We start from the raw sequence: 21,614 nt of genomic DNA on the forward strand, positions 1-21,614 counted from the left end.
TGTTTAAGGTATGCTAGGCTAAGCTATGATGTTTGGTAGGTTAGAGGTAGAGGTATTAAATGCATTTTCAACTTAAAGATATTTTCAGCTGAACAAAGGGTTTATCAGGACATAACCCCATTGTGAGTTGAGGAACATCTGTACTTTTTTTTTCTATACACACATGCTTGTGATAAAGCTTAATTTATAAATTAGGTACAATAAGAGATTAACAACAATGATGAATAAAATAGAACAATTGTAACAATATACTGCAATGAAAGATATGTGAATGCGGCCTCTCTCAAAATATCTTAGCATACTGTACTGTACCATGGGTAAAGGGGACCACTGAACATGGTAGCTATTGGTTTTACTTTCCTCAATGCAGGAGTTCTTTGGGAGTTTGAGGTTTTACCTGCAAAATGGGGATAATATCAATATCTACCTAATAGGTGAGGATTCAAAGAGATAATGTAGGGAGATAATGTATATTCAGGGCAACTTGAATCTATGTTCCTGGGTAAAAACATTATTTTTAATAAGACAGATGATGTATGCAAAATGCTGTCTTAGTCCATTTTCCACCGCTATAACAGAATACCATATACTGGGTAATTTATAAGGAAAAGACATGTATTTCTCACAGTTCTGGAGGCTGAGAAGTCCAATATCAAGGTGCCTCTGGTGAGGGGCTTCTTGCTGTGTTATTCCATGATGAAAGGCAGAAGCACAAGCTAACATGAGAGACAGAGACCAAGAGAAAAGGGGGGTCCACTACTGTGATAACAGTATTAATCGATTCACGAGGGCAGAGTTCTCATGACCTGATCATCTCTTAAAGTTCTCACCTTGCAACACTGTTGCAATGGCAATTAAATTTTAGCATGAGCTTTGGAGGGGACATTCACCACAGCAAATGCTTCCTTATCTCAGCCCTGGTGCTTAGCAGGCACACAATATACTCGTAGTGATGATTATCTGTTCACGCAAGCTTGTGTGGGAATAATTAAGGTATTTGACTTTTCCGTCCTCCAGAGGAGGTTCATAGTGACATACGTGATAGCAAATATGTATCATAGGTGCTGTAACTACATAAAACAAAGGCACATGGGTCTGGGCAGCTGGTATGGACAATTCCAGCCTCATCTCCATCTACTCTTCAGGCAGAGGGGGCATCCTGGCACCTCCATGCCTCTGTGCTGTAGGATTTTCCTCCGTGCATTCATTTCCTAGGGCTGTCATGACGAAATGTTACACACTAGGTGCCTTAAAATAACAGACGTCTATCATTTCACAGTTCTGAAGGCCACAAGTCCAAAATCAAGGTGTTGGCAGAGTTGATTCCTTCTGGAGGCTTCAGTAGAAAATCAGTTCTCTGCTGTCTCTCTTTTCAGTTTCTTTTCTCATTTCTTTTTTCATTTCTCTTATTTCTATATGCCTTAAGATGCAATCTGGCTTAATGCCCAAGGGTATTTATGGACTCAAGTAACCGCAAAGTCCAGGAGATAGTAGTGGCTTCAGGTGCAAATGATATTTTCAGGCATCTGCTCTCCCAGCAACTCTTGGCTCTGCTCTTCTCTTATTAGCTTCATTATCAGGCAGGCTCTCCTATCATGGATGCACACATTATCAGTAGCCCAGCAGAAAGAGAGTGCCCCTTTCAGAATAGTTCCAGGCAAAGCCCTGCATGTCTCTCCCTTGGTCTGGCTTGAGCCACAGGTCCAGAGTTGAACCAATCACTGTGCATTTGGTTGTCCAGGCTTGAGACCTGTACTCATTCATGACTGGGGGAAGGAGGTAGTGCCTTCAAAGGGAAATTGGGTTGAAGTTTCTAGATAAAGGGGGAAGGTATGATGAGCTTGCCAAAATACTGACTATTCCCTCCACTCTCCTTCCTTTCCTCTGATTCCACCGCAAATGCTGAGTTGGACTCATGATGTGTGCAGAGACCCTGAGTCCTGGGTGTTCTCCAAGAGTACATACTAAGTGGTGGGTGTGGTGAGAAGAGACAAGTGTTTGAAAGGTGAGACGCCAGGGCAGAAGAAGACCACTCAGCACCAAGAGTTTCTTTTCAGGGTATAAAAATGTTGAGACTTGAGGCCATCAAGTCCACTGCCTTAGTGGTATAAATGGAGAAACTGAGACCTAGGAGGTGAAGGGACTTGCTTGGGGTACTCTGTGAGTTAGTGGCAGAGCAAGAAGCAAGACATTCATCTCAGATTCCCGGGCTGGTCTTCATTCCCCCGCACACTTGCATGGTCAGATGGGTGGTTGTTTTGTGGGATGTAGCTACCTGCTTGAAAGAGACTCTGGAGATGGTGCCCAGGAAGAGGTGCCATTTTGGATGGACACTGAAGGATGAGTAAGCATTTGCCAGGGTAGAAAGAATGGAACCCATACATCCAAATCCATACATCCTTCCATTCTGCCTCCTTCTCTTCCTTCCTTTCTCTCCCTCTCTCTTTCATTTCATTCTCCCTCCTGCCCTCCGTCTGGGATGACTTGGGAGGAAGTGATCCTGGCTAGCACCTGGGAAGAGAGGGAAGAAGTTGTTACAGCATCTAGGACTGAACCCATGAGAGCCTGAAGTGGAGGGGTAGTGATGAGACTAGAAGTCACAGCGTTCAAAAAGCTTCCCAAGAAATGCGGGTGTCCAATCATGGAGGCTGCAGCTTCCCAGGAACAAAAACAAAACAAAACAACAGCCTCAAAACCAGGAACTGTACCTCCCTTGCCCAGAGTGGCCACTAAAAAAATTAACTTGATTGTGGTAATCATTTTGCAGTGTATTCACATATCAAATCATCACATTGGACATCTTGAACATATGCCATTTTAACTTTCCAATTATACCTCAATAAAACTGGAAAATTAGTAAATAAAATAACGAAAGAAGAAAATTCCAATTCACCAGTGAGTTCAGGCACAGTTCTCTGGGGACTGTAAAGCTGTGGGTTACAAAAGCTTAAGGAACAAAAGGGAGACCTCAGAGTTGGAGAAACCCGTTTAAAGCTACATGCCAGCCTCTACTTTCCCTCTGTCCAACCCCACACAATTTATAATCCCAGTCTCCCTGGCAATTAGCCCAGATCTCCCTCCATGGGGAGGGGTAGTTAGAGCTGGCCATGTGACCCCATGGTCAGAAGCAATCCAGGTCCTCAAAGTGCTCCATGTGCTTTGCTCTGTGGGGCTGATTTGTTGCCCCTTCTGTCCCAACTTGGTCTGCTTGGAGGAACACCGGCTGTATTGGGGTCTGCCTCTGCACTTCCCAGCCTGGTTTGCCTTCTCCTGTGCCAGAGGGGAATGACTGGGAGAAGAAGCTGGGGTGGCAGGCTTTGTGGCCTTGGGCAAGTCCTTTATCCTAAAAATGGAAGCTCCTAAGTGAGCCTTAGTCCTTTCCTAAGGGAGCCAAAGTGAATTCTCTTCTAAGTAAGCCTTAGTCATTTTCTAAGTGAGCTTCACCACGGCTTTCTTCTGCTGTAAACTCCAGGAGCTGCCCCTCTCAGAGACAGTAATAGCTGAAGTTCTCATGGAAGCGGGGAACCTTTCCACCCTCGTCCCCTCACCCGCTGCACCTCTGGGAGGTTCCTTTCCCACACCAAGCTCGTTCCCTCCCCATTTCAGGTTTCTGCATTTGCTGTTCCCTCTGCCTGGCACACCATTCCCCCAGCTCCTCCAGTGGATAATTTCTTCTCATCCTTGAGGTCTCATTTAAATGTCGCTGTCTCTTGTCATCCAGTTACTGCCTACCCTCACCCCAGTTCCCATCATTGCCTCATCACTCCATTTCTCCATCTTCATAGCACTCACTCTATCTGAAACTATTTGTTCATCTATCTATTGCCCATCTCCCTTCTAGAATGCAAACCCCATGACGTGTGTTCCATCTTACTTGTCTTATTCAGAGCTGAATCCCCATTCCTGATAACTGTGTTCAACACAGTAAGGACTCAATAAAGTTCACGAATGACTGACTGCCTCATTTTGCAGATGAGGAAACTGAGGCTCAGGGAGAGTAAGTGATTATCTTAAAGTCCACCACAAACTATCTGCAGACTCTGAAGTCCTTATTCCTTCCTTTAGGGTATACTTTTCCCCTCATCTGCAAAGTGGGGACAATGACGGCTCCTGACTCTTTCTAATAAGAAAGTTATCAGACCTAGAGAGATCCCTTCCTCTAGGTAGGAGCTCGAATCAGAACAATGCAAGCCCAGGTTTCTTCTCCCTCTTCAGGTGGGAAGCCTTTCAAATTCACTGCCAGCAGTGCCCAGAGAAGGAAACCATAAAACCCATGACAGCATGGTTTATTGCACCCATGCAAACACACCCCCAGGCCAAATCAAGTTTCTCCCAAATCATAAAACCCTAGAATGTCAGTGCTGGCACAGAACTGGGAGTCTGTTTAGCCTGGAGGCTCCCAGACCTCACTGAGCAATGGCCTTACTTGGGGAACAATTTTGAAACTCAGATTTCTAGGCTCTACCCTGAGCATCTATGTTAGTTGCAAGTGCAGAGGGTTTGCTGGGCTCTAACACCTGGAAGAAACAAAGGGAGGAAGCAGGATGGGGCATGGGGTCAGGTCAGACCACAAATGTGCAGATATGACACATTTCTGCCAGCCCAGTAGGGAGCTGTAGATCAAAGGTGGTTAGAGGAGTCCTGAGTTGGGCTGAAATGACCATGGCCCTGGTGCCACTGCCATGCTGACTGGCCAGGTGCCATCCTAAGGAGATCATGCCCTCATCTCCCAGGGCCTCACTCAGCCACTGGCCAGGGCAGCCCGGAAAAAGCAGGTCCTTGAAGGACGCAAACACGGATGAGCTAGAAGTTGTCCACAGACCACACCCCTGTAGCGGGACAAGAGGCTTTTCTTGAAGGGAAGGCAGCGCATCTCCATGCTACTGCACTGCTTGAATCCATGCCCCTGGAAAGACCTGAGATTTGGTGTTTTAGTAAGTTCTCTGAGTGTCTTAAGCTCCTAAATGACTCCTTTTCCAGCTCCATTTCCTCCGCCCAGGCTCCTCCAGGCCAGTACAGTCAAGATGAGCATCCATCCCATATCTGGTAGCCACATTTCAGGAGAGAGGGAAAGAGGCAGGTGGCCCAGGCTGCAGGATCTGAGAGAGATGGTTTAGGGCCTTGGTTCTCAACCAAGGGTAATTGTGTCCCTAGGAGACATTTGGCAATGTCTGGAGACAGTCTGGTCATAACAACTGGGGCAGGAGGTGCTAGTGGCCTTTAGTGGGTGGAGGTCAAAGATGGTGCTAACATCCTACAATGCACAGGACAGTCGCTACCCCAAATAATTATCTGGCCCAAAATGTCAACAGAGCTGTGGTTGGTAACCTGGTCTGTGACTCGCCTGAAATCAGGGATGGTATTTGGTGAGTACTAGGTGCATTTTCCTGATTTTGGCTTTCCCAGTTTGGGCTGTGACCCAGACTAGGTTAGGACCTTCTGTCCTCTGGGCTCTGGCTTGCCGGAGCCATCTGGTATCTAAAGCTGCCATCCTTGTGTTCCCTCCAGGCCTTTGCACTTGCTGTTCCCCCTGCCAGAACAATCTCTCCTACCCACCCCCAGCCTTCTTCATCACCTGACGCCTTTATTCATCACTTACTCTGTGCCAGGCACTGTGCTCGGTACTTGCCTGGTTTTTCTCATTTAGTCCTCACAAGCACCAACCTCTGAAGGTGGTGTGATTGTTGTCCCCCATTTAGAGATGAGGGAACAGAGACATAAAAGGGTTAAGTGGCTTGCCCAAGACCACACAATCAGGGAGTGATAAAGCTGGAATCCCAACTCAGGCAGGCTTCAGAGCCAGAATCCTAACCACAGCACCACCCTGCCTCCAACAGCTGCCTTCCCACCCTGTCTGTCCGCGCACTGGTCCGCAGCCTCCTCCAGGCTCTGGGCTTGGTGTGGGCAGGGACCTTGTGCCTGGCCTGGTTCCTTTTACAGAAGGGGCCCTCTGGAAATATTTGGTGAATGGATGAATTCAAAGCATTCTGGTCTCGATTCTCGAAGCTCCATGGCTACACTCAGGTCAGCATCAGAAGGCAAAGAGCCTGTGATCCACTGTTGAGTTAGAATTGAGCATTCAAGTTCCTGGTTCTCATTGGAGGGTGATGGAAGAAGTGCCCACTTGAGGAAGGCTTCTCTAGGTTCGGTGGAAGTCATAGACACCTGTGTTCATCACTGTGACTCCATGTCCCTTCTGTGAATCGTCACAGGATAGCTCTTGCTTTTGAGGACATTGCGTCTAGGGAAACACTGGGCCCCTTCCTCACTTTGCCGTTTCCAGTGCTGAGTGTGGTGCCTGCTGAACAGTGGTGCGTTAGCTTCCAAGGGCAGCTGTAATAAACTGCTACAAACTATGTGGCCAGAAATCCAAAATCAAGGTGTCGGCAGGGCCATGCTCCCTCTGAAGTCGCCAGGGGAGGATCATCTGTTGCCTCTTTCAGCTCCTGGTGGCTCCAGCCATTCCTTGGCTTGTGGCTCCTTCACTCCAGTCTCTGCCTCCATCTTCTTGTGGGTCTGCACGTGGTCTTCTTCTCCTTTCCTATATCTTAAAAGGATACTCGTCATTGGTGTAAGACCCACCCTAAATCTAAGACAAGCTCATCTTGAGATCTTTAACTACATCTGCAAAGACTCTATTTCCAAATAAGATCACATTCACAGGCATCGGGGGTTAGGAACCGGACATATCTTTTTGATGCCACTATTCAACCCATGATAGTGAAGCAGTTACAAAAAAACAACAGTATTGGTATCAATGATACTGATACCCACGGTTAATTCTTCAATTCCAATCCTGAGTCCTTTCCATATGCCTTGGCCTTATTGAAGCCGTTTCTTTGTTGTTTGTTTTTGTTTGTTTTTTTGTTTGTTTTCAGAGTCTTGCTCTGTCACTCAGGCTGGAGAGCAGTGGCGTGATCTTAGCTCACTGCAACCTCTGCCTCCCGGGCTCAAGCGATTCTCCTGCCTCAGCCTCCTGAGTAGCTTGGACTACAGGTGCCTGCCACCATGCCTGGTTAGTTTTTGTTGTATTTTTAGTAGAGACAGTGTTTCATCATATTGGCCAGGCTGAACTCCTGACCTCATGATCCGCCCGCCTTGGCCTCCCAAAGTGCTGGGATTACAGGCGTGAGCCACCACGCCTGGCCAGCCTTATTAAAGACTTTACTTGCAGTGTCTTCTTTGATACTCATACCAACCCTCACTCCTCCCCAATTCACAGACAAGGAAGCTAAGACTCAGAGAGGCAGTGTGACTCTCTTCCAAGGTCTTAAATTTCCAAAGCTGGCTGTGCATCTGAATCACCTGGGGTGGGAGAGCTTGTCTTAAAAAAAAAAAAATGCAGATTCTTACACCTTATCCACAGAAGATTCTGACTTATGAAGGTCTAGGATGAATTTTAAAAATCAGCATTTTTATCAAGAGGAAATTTCCTCCTAGTTAGGTTTGGGAGTGTGTCCCAGTTACTGTTGCTGTGTAACAAATTACCCTGCTCCTTAAAGGCTTAAAACACTCGTTTTATTTTGTTCTGGGTTTTGTGGGCCAGGAACTTGGGAAAGGCTCAGCTGGGCGGTTCTCACTTGAGGGTCTCTCATGCAGTTGCAGTTCACATGTCGGTTGGGTCAGCAGTCAGTTGAAGGCTCAGCTGGGCTGGATGTCTGAGATGGCTCACTTCTGATTGGCTCACTTCTGGTGACTGGCAGGTGATGCTGGCTCCCTGACAACAGGGGCTTCTCCACTTGGCTTCTTCAGCACGCTGGGCTCAGGGGCGCTGAACTTCTCAGAGCGAGGCTCACAGGCATGAGGAGATCACACAGCATCACTTCTTCCATATTCTTGGCTATAAGTGAGTCACAAGCTCAACCAAATTCAAGTGGGGGGACATAGACCTCACTTCTCAGTAAGAAGAGAGTCAAGGAATTTGTGTTCATTAAAAAAAAAAAAAAAAGACTATGACAGAGTGGCTGCACACTACCTAGCAATGCCTTCATTTTGTCTTTTGGTTGAATGTTCATTGAAGCAGGTTATTTTAAGACGAACATTATCCTGGAAAATGGAGGTCAAGCCAGGCTGGAAGACCTCACTCCTATCTACCCCATCCAACAGATTCCCACCCCAACCAGATTGGAGAAATGTTGTTTAGTCACCAGGTAGGGTAGGGGGACAAAAAAGAGAACAGAAACTTCTATGTCGGCTCTGACACTTTCTCTTCCTCAATCCCATCCATGCCATCTGCTGTGGTCTAATGTTTGTGTGCCCCCAAAATTCCTTGCCCTTAATGTGATGGTATTAGGAGGTGGGCCTTTGGGGGGTGGTTAGGTCATGAGGGTGGAGCCCTCATGAATGAGATTAGTCCCCTTATAAAAGAGACCCCTGAAAAATCCCTTACCCCTCCCACCATGTGAGGACACAGCTAGAAGGTGCCATCCACGAACTAGAAAACAAGTCCTCACCAGACACCTGAGCTGCTGCCATCTTGATCTTGGACTTTCCAGCCTCCAGAACTAACAGCAATAAATTTCTCTTGTTTATAAGTCAACCAGCCTATGGTATTTTTGCTACAGCAGTCCACATGGTCTAAGACACCATCCCTCATCATGGGAGAGGGGAGGAGAGAAGGAGTTCTCTGTGTTTCAGTATGAACCAGTTCTAAAGGCAGCCACAGCCCTCTGGTCCCCCAAAACAAAAGTGGATCAGGGGTTGTCTGTCCCTTGCCCTCCCTCTATAAGCGTTGACAAACACTTCTCCCTCTATCTTTCTGGGTGACCAGCTCCTATTCTCTTTGCCTCAGTTTCCCCTCTATAGCTGGGCTGAAACACAGGTTGCAAACTTGTTAACAGACATATTTCTTGTATCCCTTTTAATGCTTTTAATCTGAATGCGTTGTCGTTTTTAAAAATAAAAAAATTTCACCTTTAAGCAAAATCTGGTTTAAGCAAAATTGGCACATTTGGCTTTTCTGAGACCCTCTTCCTGCATGGCAAAGACTGAATAGTGGCCACCCCCATACAGGGGCCGGGGCTCACATGCTGCCCATCCCTCAACCCCTTTCACCTGTCTTCCCACCTGCCCAGCCCCCACAGGCACTGGAAGCTTCAAGCCATAGTGTACATTGTATACTGTAAGGTAGATAGCATGATGCCCACTCTGCAAATGAGGAAACCAAGGCACAGAGAGTTTAAGCAACTCCCCCGAGGCCAAATGCACAGGTGATCGCAGGGCCCAGATTCAGGACTCCTTCTCCCTTTTCTCCATAGGCACTGCCGCCTCTGAGTGGTCAGCACTGCCCCTCAGAGAGAAGCCGACCTGGTTCATTTCCTAGAGAAGCACCTGAATGACGCTCCTCCCCGCTTATCTCTTCAAGGGGCTGGGCTACTTCAGGGCCAACCTCCTCGCCATCTTCACCTGCAAGGCATTTCTCCTACAAGCTGGGAGAAGCCTCTTTCAGAGAAGATTCAGGAGACAGAGCAGATCCTGCTTAATGAGCAGTGGGCAGCAATGGAAGAATGCATGTCCAAGGAGGTGGGGGAGGGGATGCTGTAAGGAGAAATGCTGAGGGCACCCAGTGACTTCAGGGGGCTGGCCACCCTCTCTCCTGTTGGTGCCTCAACCCATGGGGAATCCAGGTAAGAACTACCTACACCATGAGGGTCCTCTCGGCTCTTAGCCCCCATAAGGCTCCTCCTGTGCCCAGTGCCCCCAGAGAGCAAGGAGTCTGGGGGTTACTGCCATTCATTCACTCGTTTGTTCATTCATTTATCAGCACAAAGTGTATTTACTGAGCAACTACTATGTGTCAACACCAGGCACTGCCTTAGCACTGGGAACACAGCAGAGAATAGGTAGAAAAAGAAATCCTGCCCTGGTGGAAGTGACAGTCTGTTGGAGGCGGCAGATGGTAAATAAATACATTGACACACAGAATCATGTCTAAGAGGACATACTATGGAGGAAGAGCAAAACAGAATAAAAGGCCAGACAAGAAAGATAAGGGTAACTATTTTAGAAGCAAAAAAAAGGAGAGGAGGGGAGGAGAGGGGAGAGGAGGGGAGGGGAGGAGAAGGGGGAAGGGGAGGGAAAAACCCCACCTCCCTGCAAAGGGACATTTGTAGAGATGGGGGTCTTGCTATGTTGCCCAGGATGGTCTTGAACTCCTGGCCTCAAGGTAATCTTTCCATCTCAGCCTCCCAAAGTGCTGGGATTAAAGGTGTGAGCCACCGTGCCTGGCTGGGGCAAAGGGACATTTGAGAAGCCACTGGCATGAACTAAAGGAGTGAGCCGTATGGCTATCTAGAGAATGTTCCAGGCAGGTTGGAGTCCCTTGAGTGGGCGGGTACCTGGGGCGCCCAGGCCAGGGTGGTAGGGATCAGGGGAGATCAGAGAGGTCACAGGCAAGATCTGGTAGGTGCTTGGTTTTAGCCTGAGTGAGATGGGAGCCGTGGAAGGAGTTATAGGATCTGACTTAGGTTGTCAGAGGCTCATCCTGGCCACCAAGTGGGAAATGGATGTGGGGGGCAGTAAGGCCAGGATGGAAGCAGGGAGACCAGGGAGGAGGCTCTGGTGTCATCCAGGTTAGAAGCAGTGGGGGCTTGAATCCACGTGGGGGTAGAGGAGATGGGACAAAAAGGTCAGACTCACGGGGAAAGTGACAGGCACCTCCACCCCAGCCAGCTGTCCTTCCTCCCTTTCCTGCATAGGTAGAAAAAGAACAATAAGTGATAGGCCCATTTCCCACATTCCTGGATGGGTGAGGGAAGGGCTCCCAGCTCCTCAAAAATGATGCCCTGCTGAGAATCCCCTCAGCCTCCCAGGAGATGGGGCCTGGGAAGCCACGTGGGGGTTAGCAGCAGAGCTGGTGAGTTCAGTGCTTGGGCAACAGTATCAAGTGAGACTCATGTTTCCCCTCTAGCCAGCCTCTCTAATGCTGGTCAGCCATCTCCAAATGCATGTCTTTTGCTAGAAGGGTCTATTGTAGCTCATGACATAAGGGCTAACTCCCCACTCTGCCACTCACTAGCTGTTCGACCTCAGGCAAATGGCTGCACCTCTGTGAGCTTTAGTGTTTCCGTCTATAAGTTGGGGACCTCTAAATGGTGCTTATTATCTCAAAGGGTTATTATGAGGATGGAATGAGATAGTGTAATGAAAGCACTTAGCATAGCGCCTGGCACTGGCCCTGTGGTGGACTGCAGAAATGGCCATGATATCTAGGAGCTCTTCCTATTAGGAGGTAGAGTCTGTTTCCCCAGTCCTTGAACCTGACCTGGCTGTGTGTCTTGCTTTGTCTCCAGAATGCAGGGGAAGTAATGTTGTGCCCATTTCAAGCCTCAGCCTTAAGTGGCCTTGTAGCTTCTGCTCTTGGAACCTGATGCCTACAAGCAAGGAATCCTGCGCCAGCCTGTTGGATGATGAGAGACCCCTATCCCTGCAGACAGCCAGCCAACCGCCAGGCATGGGAGTGAGGCCTAGATCATTCAGCCAATGTTCAACCTACCAGCTGCCTGCAGACACATGAGCAAGACTGGCCAAGACCAGCAGAGCCAGCCCACACCAACACTGTCACCCAGCCAACTCACAGAGTCACAGACAAAATCAATCGTTATTCTGAGTCCTAAATTTGGGGGCGGGTTGCTGCGTCATAAACACCAACTGACCCAAAGCCAACTCAGCCTAGGTGCCTTCCTGTTGTCTAGGCTTAGCATAGGTGCCACACTAAATAATGCGCCCCCCCCACCCCCCGCCGCCAAATGTCCACATCCTAATCTCCAGAACCTTTGACTATGTGACCTTCCATGGCAAAAAAGATTTTGTGGGTGTGATTCAGTTAAAGATCTTGAGCTGGGGAAATGGTCCTGGGTTATCTGGGTGAGTCCAATGTTGCCACAAGGATCTTTATAAGAGGGAGGTAGAGTCAGAGAAGGAGAAGTGATGATGGACGCATAGAGAGAGAGACTAGAAGATGCTACACAGCTGACCTTGAAGAAGGAAGAAGGAGCTACAGGCCAAGGAATGCAGGTGGCCTCTACAAGCTGGAAAAGGCAAAGAAACAGATGCTCCCCTAGAGCCTCCAGGAGGAATGTAGCCCTACCAATGCCTTGATTTTAGGACTTTTTTTGTTTTTTAAGAGATAGGGTCTTTAAAAAAAAACCCTATCAAAACTCAGAACAATGATTGATTTTGTTTGTGACTCTGTGAGTTGGCTGGGTGAGTCTTTTGGTGTGGGTCTGACCCTTGGCTATATTGCCGAGGCTAGCCCTGAACTCCTGGACTCAAGCGATTCTCCTGCCTCAGCCTCCCAAGTAGCTGGGACTACGGGCATGCACCACTATGCCCAGTCTCAGGACTTCTGACCTTCAGAACTGTAAGAGAATAAATGTTTATTATTATAAGCCACCAGGTTCGTGGTAATTTTTGACAGCAGTAACAGGGGACGAACACAGAATACTAGGTCTCTGTGCCCGCTGCACTTCCCACCTTCTGATTAAAAGCAAGTTGGGAACCCATTTTCCTTGAGACAGAAGACCCTGACTATTGACAGGTATAAGGAATCAGAGTAAAAACGGCAATCCTAATAACAGTTACTATTAATTCTTGAACCCTTATCACATGCCAAGCATGTTACGCTAATGGCTTTGTATATGTTATTTCATTCAATCTTCACCTAAGGCATATGAGGAAGTACTATTACCACCCCCATTTTACAGATGGGAAAACTGAGGCTCAGAGAGTTTCTAAAACATACCCAAGCCCACACCACTAGAAAGTGGCAGGAGAGTGTCTCATCCAGGTCTGTATGATCCCTGATGATCAATGACACTCAAACCTTCCCTGGGCTCAGCTCATGCAAGAGGAACCCTCTTCTCCCTCTCATCTCTGTTTTGCCTCTTCCCCAGGTGGGGGGGGGGGGGACTTTCCGTACATTTTCCCTTGCTCTCAGCCCCTTTTTCTTTCTCCCCAAGCCTCAACAAAAGGCTCTTTCACTCTTCATACGCCATTTTATCCGGCGCAAACAGCCTGGCATTTTTGAGAGGAACTTTATTTTCTTTTGGTTTTCTCTCTGCTTTGTAGCAAAGAAAATAGAAATTGCAAAATTATAGACAAGTTCTCAGACTGTGGATTTCTGATCCCAAGAATTCCCTGCAGCCAGGACCGGTTGGCACTGATGACTGGCACAACGCCTGGCTTCCCGTCCTCCCAGCTCCAGGCCTCCACCTGCTGGGCGGCATCTTGTCTCCCATCCTTGCGAGAGATTTACCTAAAATTAACAGTACATGATGATCTCACTTGTAGAGGACGTCTGTGATTTGTACTTGATTCCTTGTTATGTGAGAAGCACTCCAGTGTTTTTAGGGGAACCGTAGCTTGGCTCCCTCTCAGGCCAGGTGGCCTTGATGTAGCTGACTCCACCCCCAACTCGTAGCTGACTCCACCCCCAACTCGTGTGACCCAAGGCCTATGGCAGTGCCACACCCCCTCTCCCATAGTGACTGGTCCAGGCACGGGCATGTGCCCCAAGATGAGCCAATCAGAACTGAGGAACAAGGATGCCTGTTTGTGCCTTTCCTGGCACTATCGGGTAAAAGTCACAATCATTTTACCATTTTGTTGTGGTCACTGGCTGAGCAACTGGAGACCATCATTGCCAATGTATGGGGGAAAGGGTGCCTGAGGCTGAAGTCAACACAGAGGAAAGTACAAGTGAGGTTTCAAAAAAGACAAACTATTGAGGCCATTGTTTGAGGACCTGGATCCAGCTGTGCCTGAAGTCTTAGATATAACCATGAACTTTTCAGTCAATGAGAAAATAAATTGCTTTTTGCTTAAGCTACTTTGTGCCAGATATCTATCACATCTAGCTTGACCAATGTAATAGCCAACATTTACGGAGAACCGTTTATTTTATTTTATGTTTTTGAGACAGAGTCTCACTCTGTCACTCAGCCTGGACTGCAGTGGTGTGATCTCGGCTCACTGCAACCTCCGCCTCCAAGGTTCAAGTGATTCTCCTGCCTCAGTCTCCTTAGCTGAGATTACAGGCACCCACCACCATGCCCAGCTTTTTTGTCTTTTTAGTAGAGATGGGGTTTTGCCATATTGGCCAGGTTGGTCTTGAACTCCTAACCTCAAGTGATCCGCCCACCTCGGCTTCCCAAAGTGTTGGGATTACAGGCGTGAGCCACTGCACCTGGCCAGAACTGTTTTAGTTTGGATTCTCCTGAAGGAGCTTGAGACAAGGACTTGGGCGCAGATAACTTATTTGACCAGTGATCTCTGGAAGCAGGAGTGAGGGATGAGGGAGAGTAAGTCAGGGAAGGAGGAACGTCAATGTAAAAGTGCCACTACAGACAACAAAGACTTGCTTTCTCTGGAACCTGTTGAGGGGTGTAGAGAATGCTTTCCAGAATTGTCTACTGAAGACCAGAAGACTGCAACAGCATCCACTGTCCCTCACTGTCGCAAGGGGTTGACCCCAGGAGCGATGTGGTAGGCAGAATGATGACCCCTAAAGCTATCCATTTCCTAATCTCCAGAGCCTGTGAAATATTCGGTTACATGGCAAAGGGAATTAAGGGTGCAGATGAAGTGAAGGTTGCTAACCAGCTGACCTCAAAACAGGAAGACCATGCTGGACTATCTGGTGGGCCCCGTGTAACCACGAAAGCTCTGATAAGTGGAAAGGAGGGGATGAGACAGGGACAATTAGAGATGGCAATGGGAGAAAGACTCAGCTCAAAACATTGCTGGCTTTGAAGATGAAGGAAGGGGCCATGAGCCAAGGATTAAGGGCAGCTTCTAGAAGCTGGAAAAGGCAAGGAAACAATTCTTCCCTAAGTTTCTAAGGGTGCAGTTCTTGATTTTTAGCACAGCGAGTCCCATGTCAGGCTTTTGACCTCTGGAACTGTAAGATAGTGAGGGGGTATTTTTTCAAGCCACCCAGTGTGTGGCAATTTGATATAGTCACTGTAGAAAAGTAATACAAGTCATAACCCTCGATGTCCAGGCTGCATTGTGTATGGCTGAGTGGACACCCATCGCATCCAACAGGGCCTAAGACTGAAACAGGAAAGACACACAGCTCATGCCGGAGACTATGTGCTGTCACCATGGCGAATTTCAGTCTCCTTGCACAGAATGGCCCATAGCAGCTGCAACTTTAAATTAGAGTTGGGCCAAGGGGACACCATGACACAGGTAACTAGAGGCAGCTGCCACAAGCAGTTCCTGTGTGCCAAGCACTGTGCAACTGAGTAACTCCATCCCTGTCCATGGCAGACATCAATTACAGCATTCTTGCTCCATAAGTCCAGACATGGCTGCAACATCATTCTCCACACAGTGCTCCAGGCAGGTATTACCGATATGATTGGAGTTGGAAGGGTCAAGAGGTTCCATGGCCATTATTGGTTGAAGATGAAGGAAGGGGCCATGAGCCAAGGATTAAGGGCAGCTTCTAGAAGCTGGAAAAGGCAAGGAAACGATTCTCCCCTAAGCCTCTAAGGGTGCAGTTCTTGATTTTTATCACAGCGAGTCCCATGTCAGGCTTTTGACCTCCAGAACTGTAAGATAGTAAAGGTGGAGGATGAATCCACCAACCTCCTCAATAGCAAAGCTTCAAAATCCTAAAATTGAGAAAGGAAAATTCTCTTGGGATCACAGCTCTGCCTAAGAGGAATGTTGCTAAAGGAATTCCAAATTCTTCCCTATTTCCGCATCACCCCAAGATTTGCCTCTTCCCTTGGGTCTTCTTATTACTTATATGACTACCACATGCTAGTAGATTACTAGTGTCTACAACCATTAAAATTGCTTCTACTTATTGAGCACCTGTTTCATGCCAGACACTGTTACAGACCTGTCGCCTACATTTTAGAACAGTCTCAGAATGAAGGTATTAGCCCTACTTTGAAGGTGAGGAAATTGAAGTTCAGAGACATTAAGTGCCTCTCACTAGCCCAGGGTCACATTATTGGCACCCCTAGTAAGGGAAGTGCTCCCTTAAAGGAACGAAACATAAAAGCAAACTGCTTGCATTTAATAACACAGCATGAGGGACCGAGCACAGTAGCTCACATCTGTAATCCCAGCACTTTGGGAGGCGGAGGCAGGAGGATCCCTTGAGCTCAGGAGTTTGAGACCAGCCTGGGCAACATGATGAGACCCCACCTCTACAAAAATAAAAATAAAAAATTAGCCAGGCATGGTGGTGCACGTCTGTAGTCCCAGCTACTCAGGAGGCTGAAGTGGGAGGATCACTTCAGCCTGGGAGGTGGAGGCTGCAGTGAGCCGTAATCAGGCCACTACACTGCAGCCTGGGCAACAAAGCAAGACCTTGTCTTCATCATCATCATCATCATCATCATCATCATCATCATCACAAATAAATAAAGTATGAGGACGGGACTCAGCTTTCAAACACTCATAGCAAAAATGGGAGAAGAAATACGTGAGAAAAGGGGACTCATTCCCTCATTTATTCATCCAGAGTTTCCTAAGCAGCCACTATGTGCTGGGTGCTGGGGCTACAGCACTGGCTGTGCCAGATGTAGTTTCTATCCTCGTGGAGTTCACAGTCTCCTCAGGGAGGAGAGGCCACACACAGGCCAATACACAAACAAAAACTTCCAGATTGTGACAAGTGCCCTGGTGGGTATGAGGAAGGTGCCAAGATAGAGGACTTCAAGATGGCCTCTTTGAAAGCAGCTCTTTCCCTCCTTACAAATTCCCTCCCATCTGCTTCCTGGGATTCTCCCAAGCAGGTCACTTTTATCCTCAGTGCCCAGTGGTACAAGTTCATTTTCTCAAAAAGCTACCTTATTTCCCATAATGGTTCTCATTTCAGTCTCCCTAATCATTTTGGCTCATCTTCCTGTATTAATTAAACATTTACTGAGCACCGACTGTGCGTATGAGGATGGCCGTATAGTTTGCTCTAACTCTGTGATCACCCCCGTGAACTCTATTATCCTAGGTGCCCAAAACCACGGTGACTGAGGTATGAGGTCTACAATCCATGTGTTAATAGATTGCTAGAGCCATAAGGATCCTGGAGTTTATTTGCAGAGTTTGAAAGTTCACCAGCACTCTGGGAGGCTGAGGCAGGAGGATCGCTTAAGCCCAGGAGTTGGAGACTGGGTTGGGCAACATGATGAAACCCATCTCTACAAAAAATACAAAAATTAGTCGGGTGTGACTGTATATACCTATAGTTCCAGCTATTCAGGAGGCTGAGGTGGGAAGATCACTGAAGCCCAGAAGGGAGGTCGAGGCTGCAGTGGGCTGTGATCACACCACCATACTCCAGCCAGTGTGACTGAGTGAGACTCTGTCTCCAAAAAACAAACAAAAAAACCACAAATTCCTACAGAGGGCAGGCAGTCACCATGAAGGTGTGACAAATAGCTGGGTGTAAGACAACAGGGAATGGTGGAAACTCTGGTAAACTGGAGACCTCATACTCTGCTTAAAAGTAGGGACTACTACTCCTTTCCAGCACATGGCTGCCATGTGGAAATATAGGCCCAGTATGCATACATTTTCCTATTTTTTTAAGAACCCAGAAATTAAACATTTTTTGCAAACTTTCCCAACTTTTAAATGCTGGCAACTACTGCAACTAACAATAAAAACTGAATGGGAAACAGGGGGCTCATTGCCCATAGGCTGATCTGACTCTCCATCTATAACACTTCTTACGTTACAGATGGGGAAATTGAGGCTCAGAGCAGTGAGGTGGTTTGTCTAAGATTTTACAGGGCAGCTCAGTAAAATTGGCCCATTTTTCTTAGGACCAGAAGCCCATGGTGCCTCTTTTCCAGGGTCACTAACCCCTCGTCAGGAATTCCAGGGCCAGGGAATCTCCCCGTAGATGGGGGCCAAAGTGGGAGGTGGAGGCAGAGCTTTTTCTAAGTTCAGGACTCAACATGGGCACCCACATTCCTGATGCATTTTTCAAAGGCTGGAAAATGATTCCGAGTGTGTGGATACAACAGTCCTCGTTTTCACTCCAGGTCTCTGCCTTTGTGTCTCTCAGTCTCTCTCTGTCTCTGTACCATCTATCTGTGTCTCTCAGTCCATTTCCTGGTCTCTCTTCTTTCTGTCTCTCTCATCGTTTCTGCCCATCTGTGTCTGTCTCTCTTCCTCTCCTTTCCCTCTCCTTCTCTCTCTTCCTGCTTCTCTCCCCGGCTTCTGTCTCTCTGCTCTGTCCGTTCCTCTCTATCTCTCTGCATCTCTCCCTTCATCTCTGCTGCTCTCCCTTACTCCCCTCCCACACCCCGTCCCCCTCCAGGCCTCTCCTCTCCTGCCCTCTGAGTCCCTCCGGCCACCATGGAAAGGTTACTGTAAACGGGAAAGAAGCTGAGGGCAAAAGTAATCAACCCCCTGGCTGACCTCCGATCCCGCTCCCCACGCCCAGGCTGGCTCCAGCAGCACCCCCCCCCCCGCCACAACCCCGGCCCCCCTCCCTCCCCACCCCCAGGTCCCCTTGCTGACAAAAGGCCTATCTTCTCTCTGCCTAAATGATTTAAATTCTAATCAAACATCATTTATAGTACATCTCGGAGCCGTCTCCTGGGAGCTGCTCCCACATGAGACGTTGCCATGGCAACCGGGGGGTCTTGTTTCAGAAATGTCAGATTGTATTATTGTCTTCACACTTCTCTGATAACCTGGTGTCTCTCTCTCTCTCTCTCTCTCCCGCTCCCTCACTCACACCACCATCCCCAGGATTTTATTTCTCCTCTTTCCCCCTCTCGCTGCCTCTCTAACCTCCATTCAACCCCCTAGACTCTTCCCAGGACCCCCAGCCTTCCTCCAGCCCCAGGACAAAACGGCCTGATCGATTTCATCCTCTAGCCTCTGGCCAGGCCCAACGCCCCCTCCCGTGCCTCTGGCCCTGGGCCTCCTCCCTTTGGGAAAGGTGTCTTCCCCGCCACCACCCCTCATCTTCGGCAGACACGCTCCCCCCTCTAGGGGTTTGCTGGAGTGCTCTTCTGTCATTTTATTTTGCTAGATATGAAAATGAGACATAGATTTTTTCCAGTGATGCGTGTGTGAAGTTCTAATCTGGCTTTTCGGATTTTTTTTCTTTTTGGGGAGGAGGTAGTGGTGGGAGAAATCAGGCAGCAGGCTCCTAACAGGATCCGAATGGAGAAGCAGAGCATGGGGCAAAAGATGTGATGGGGTGCATGCCCTTGTGCATGTGTGCACGTGTGTGTGTGCATGTCCGTGTGTGTGCACGTGTGTGTGTGCATGTCCGTGTGTGTGCATGTGCCTGAGTATATGCATGCAAGAGCATGCATGTGTGTATATGTGCTCATGTGAATGTGCGCTCATGCCCATGTATGCATGTGCGTCCATGCATGTGTATGCATGTATGTGTGTGTGCAGGCCAGTGCCCATGCATGCATTCATATGCATGCATGAGTGTGCCCACGCCCTATGTGCATTGTATACATGCATGTGTGTGTGCTCGTGTGTGTCCATACCCATGTGGGCATGTGTGTGTACATGCATGTATGTTTTTGTGTGCATGTGCCTATGGCCACGTGTGTGCATGCATGTGTGTGACATAGGAGATGTCTTTCCCAGCCTGGCTGTTGGCACCTAACAGACAGCTCTCAGGAGCTGGGCACTTGCCCTGGTTGTCACACAGTCCTTCCTGTGCATAAATGGGCACATTTCAATGATACTTTCACATTTAGGTTAAATTCTTCACCCTGTCTGCTGCGGAGATGCATTAGCCCTGTAATAGCCCAGAGAGATTTTTCTAAACCCAATAATCCCCTCATTCCACAGATGGGTAAGCTGAGGCCCCAGGAGGGGCAGTGGTATGTTCCAGGTCCAAGGTCACAGGAGGGCCAGAGGTGGCACTGGAGCTGAAGCCTCCCTCTGCCAGGCCACTCAGGAGACTGGCTGGGTCTCAGGGCTGGAACTGATGGAGCCCCACTGCCCCTCAGAGATGGCACCTTGGAGGCACAGGCTGGCAGCATTTGTGCAGCCCCTGCAGGCTCTTACAGGGCTGGCAATGATGCTCACTGCATGCCACGCCCTGCTAAGCCATTACAAGAAGTATGTCATTGAAGCCTCAGAACAACTAGGAGGAGGGTCTATCATTATCCCCATTTTGCAGCTGGAGAAACTGAGTGGTGATGTGAGGCAGCCTAAGTTTGCAGAACCAGTAAATGGCAGAGGTGGGATTGTCTGTGGTTCTACAGTGCACCTTTTCCATTCACCACACTGCTTCCTGCAGGGAGGGGCAGAGAAAGCCCTGCCCCCTTGAGCACTCAGAAGATGGGGAAGTGCATTCGGCTTTGTCCCTGACACCCTGAGTCACATCAGCCAGTTCAGGGACCAACAGCAGTGGTCAGGAGCAGCAGTGTGGGGTGGAGGGCCTGGGATGGAGCAATCACAAAACGTGATACAAAATGCCCCCCAAAATCTTATTCCCCTATTTCACAGATGAGGAAACTGAGGCTCAGGGAGGGTCAGGAACTTGTAAAGGGCAAAGATGGTCCCCAACTGGGTCTGAGCAACTCTGGTGATTTCTACTGTGTGATGAGGAGGAGACAGCCTGGGTCTGCCCCTCCCTGGTTGAGTGACCCTAGGATCACTCCCTATCTGCCCGGAACCTCAGTTTTCCCATCTGTAAAATGGTGATCAAAAGGGTACGACCTATATAGGATGGAAGTGAGGATGACGTGAGTTAACACTGGCCAGCACTGGCCAGCACTGGTGCCTGGGGCAGGGAAGTCCTGGATAAAGCACTGCGTGTGATGCATGTTTTGCAGCCATGAGCGCCTCTGCTTGGATCTAGGCCTCTTCTGTGGCTATTTTCTTTCTGCCCGTCCCCGCAGCTGAGTGGGGTCAAATCCTTAGCAGATGCCAGATTTCCCCCTTTCCCTCTTTATTTTCTGCCTATGTGCCCAGGGAATGGAGCCTGGAAGAGCAGTGAGTGGGTTCTTATGGGCCTTCCACCAGCCTAACCCCTATGCCTGGTACCTCTGCAGCCCCACCCCAGCACATAGTAAGAGAGAGAGGCTGCCAGGGCCCAGGGCGTGCCACCTGTGCAGCCACACACAGGAAATTCTTACTACTTTTTTAACATTTTCATTTCTCATTGGATTTTAAGAAGTGTGGACCTGGTCTTGACCTAGACACAGCCAGACACGGAAAAACATGACCCGCTGTTTCTCACTGTCTCTCTGGTTTCTCACTGTCTCTCTGTCTCCCGGGGAGTGTCTCTAGATCTCTCTGTATCTCTCACTGTCTCTGTGTCTCTCTCCGGCGTCTTCCTGTCTCTGTCTTGCTGGGTCTCTCACTGTCTCTCTAGGTCTCTCAGTCTCTGTTTCTTTGTGTCTCTCACTTTCTGTGTCTTTCTTTGTGTCTCTCACTGTCTCTGCATCTCTCTCTGGGTGTCTCCCTGTCTCTGTCTCTCTGAGTCTCTGACTGTCTCTATGTCTCCCTGGGAGTGTCTCTATATCTCTCTGTGTCTCTCTCTGGATGTCTCTCTGTGTCTGTCTCACTGGGTCTCTGGATCTCTCAGTCTCTCTCTCACTGTCGATGTCTCTTTCTGTGTCTCTCACTGTCTCTGTGTCTCTCTCTGGGTGTCTCCCTGT

The 21,614-nt window shown here is 48.6% G+C and overlaps 1 long non-coding RNA gene across 1 annotated transcript in view; it reads right to left on the reverse strand.

The window, feature by feature from the left end:
• Window positions 1-497: 497 nt before the first annotated feature.
• Window positions 498-21,614, reverse strand: part of LOC111542202 — a 29,012-nt gene continuing 7,895 nt past the window's right edge. Inside the window, exon 3 of the long non-coding RNA XR_002731482.1 lies at window positions 498-2,511. This is a non-coding gene — a long non-coding RNA (uncharacterized LOC111542202). The remainder of the gene's footprint in view (window positions 2,512-21,614) is intronic.

The sequence above is a fragment of the Piliocolobus tephrosceles genome, chromosome 10 (assembly GCF_002776525.5).
Source record: "Piliocolobus tephrosceles isolate RC106 chromosome 10, ASM277652v3, whole genome shotgun sequence".
Classification (NCBI taxonomy): domain Eukaryota; kingdom Metazoa; phylum Chordata; class Mammalia; order Primates; family Cercopithecidae; genus Piliocolobus; species Piliocolobus tephrosceles.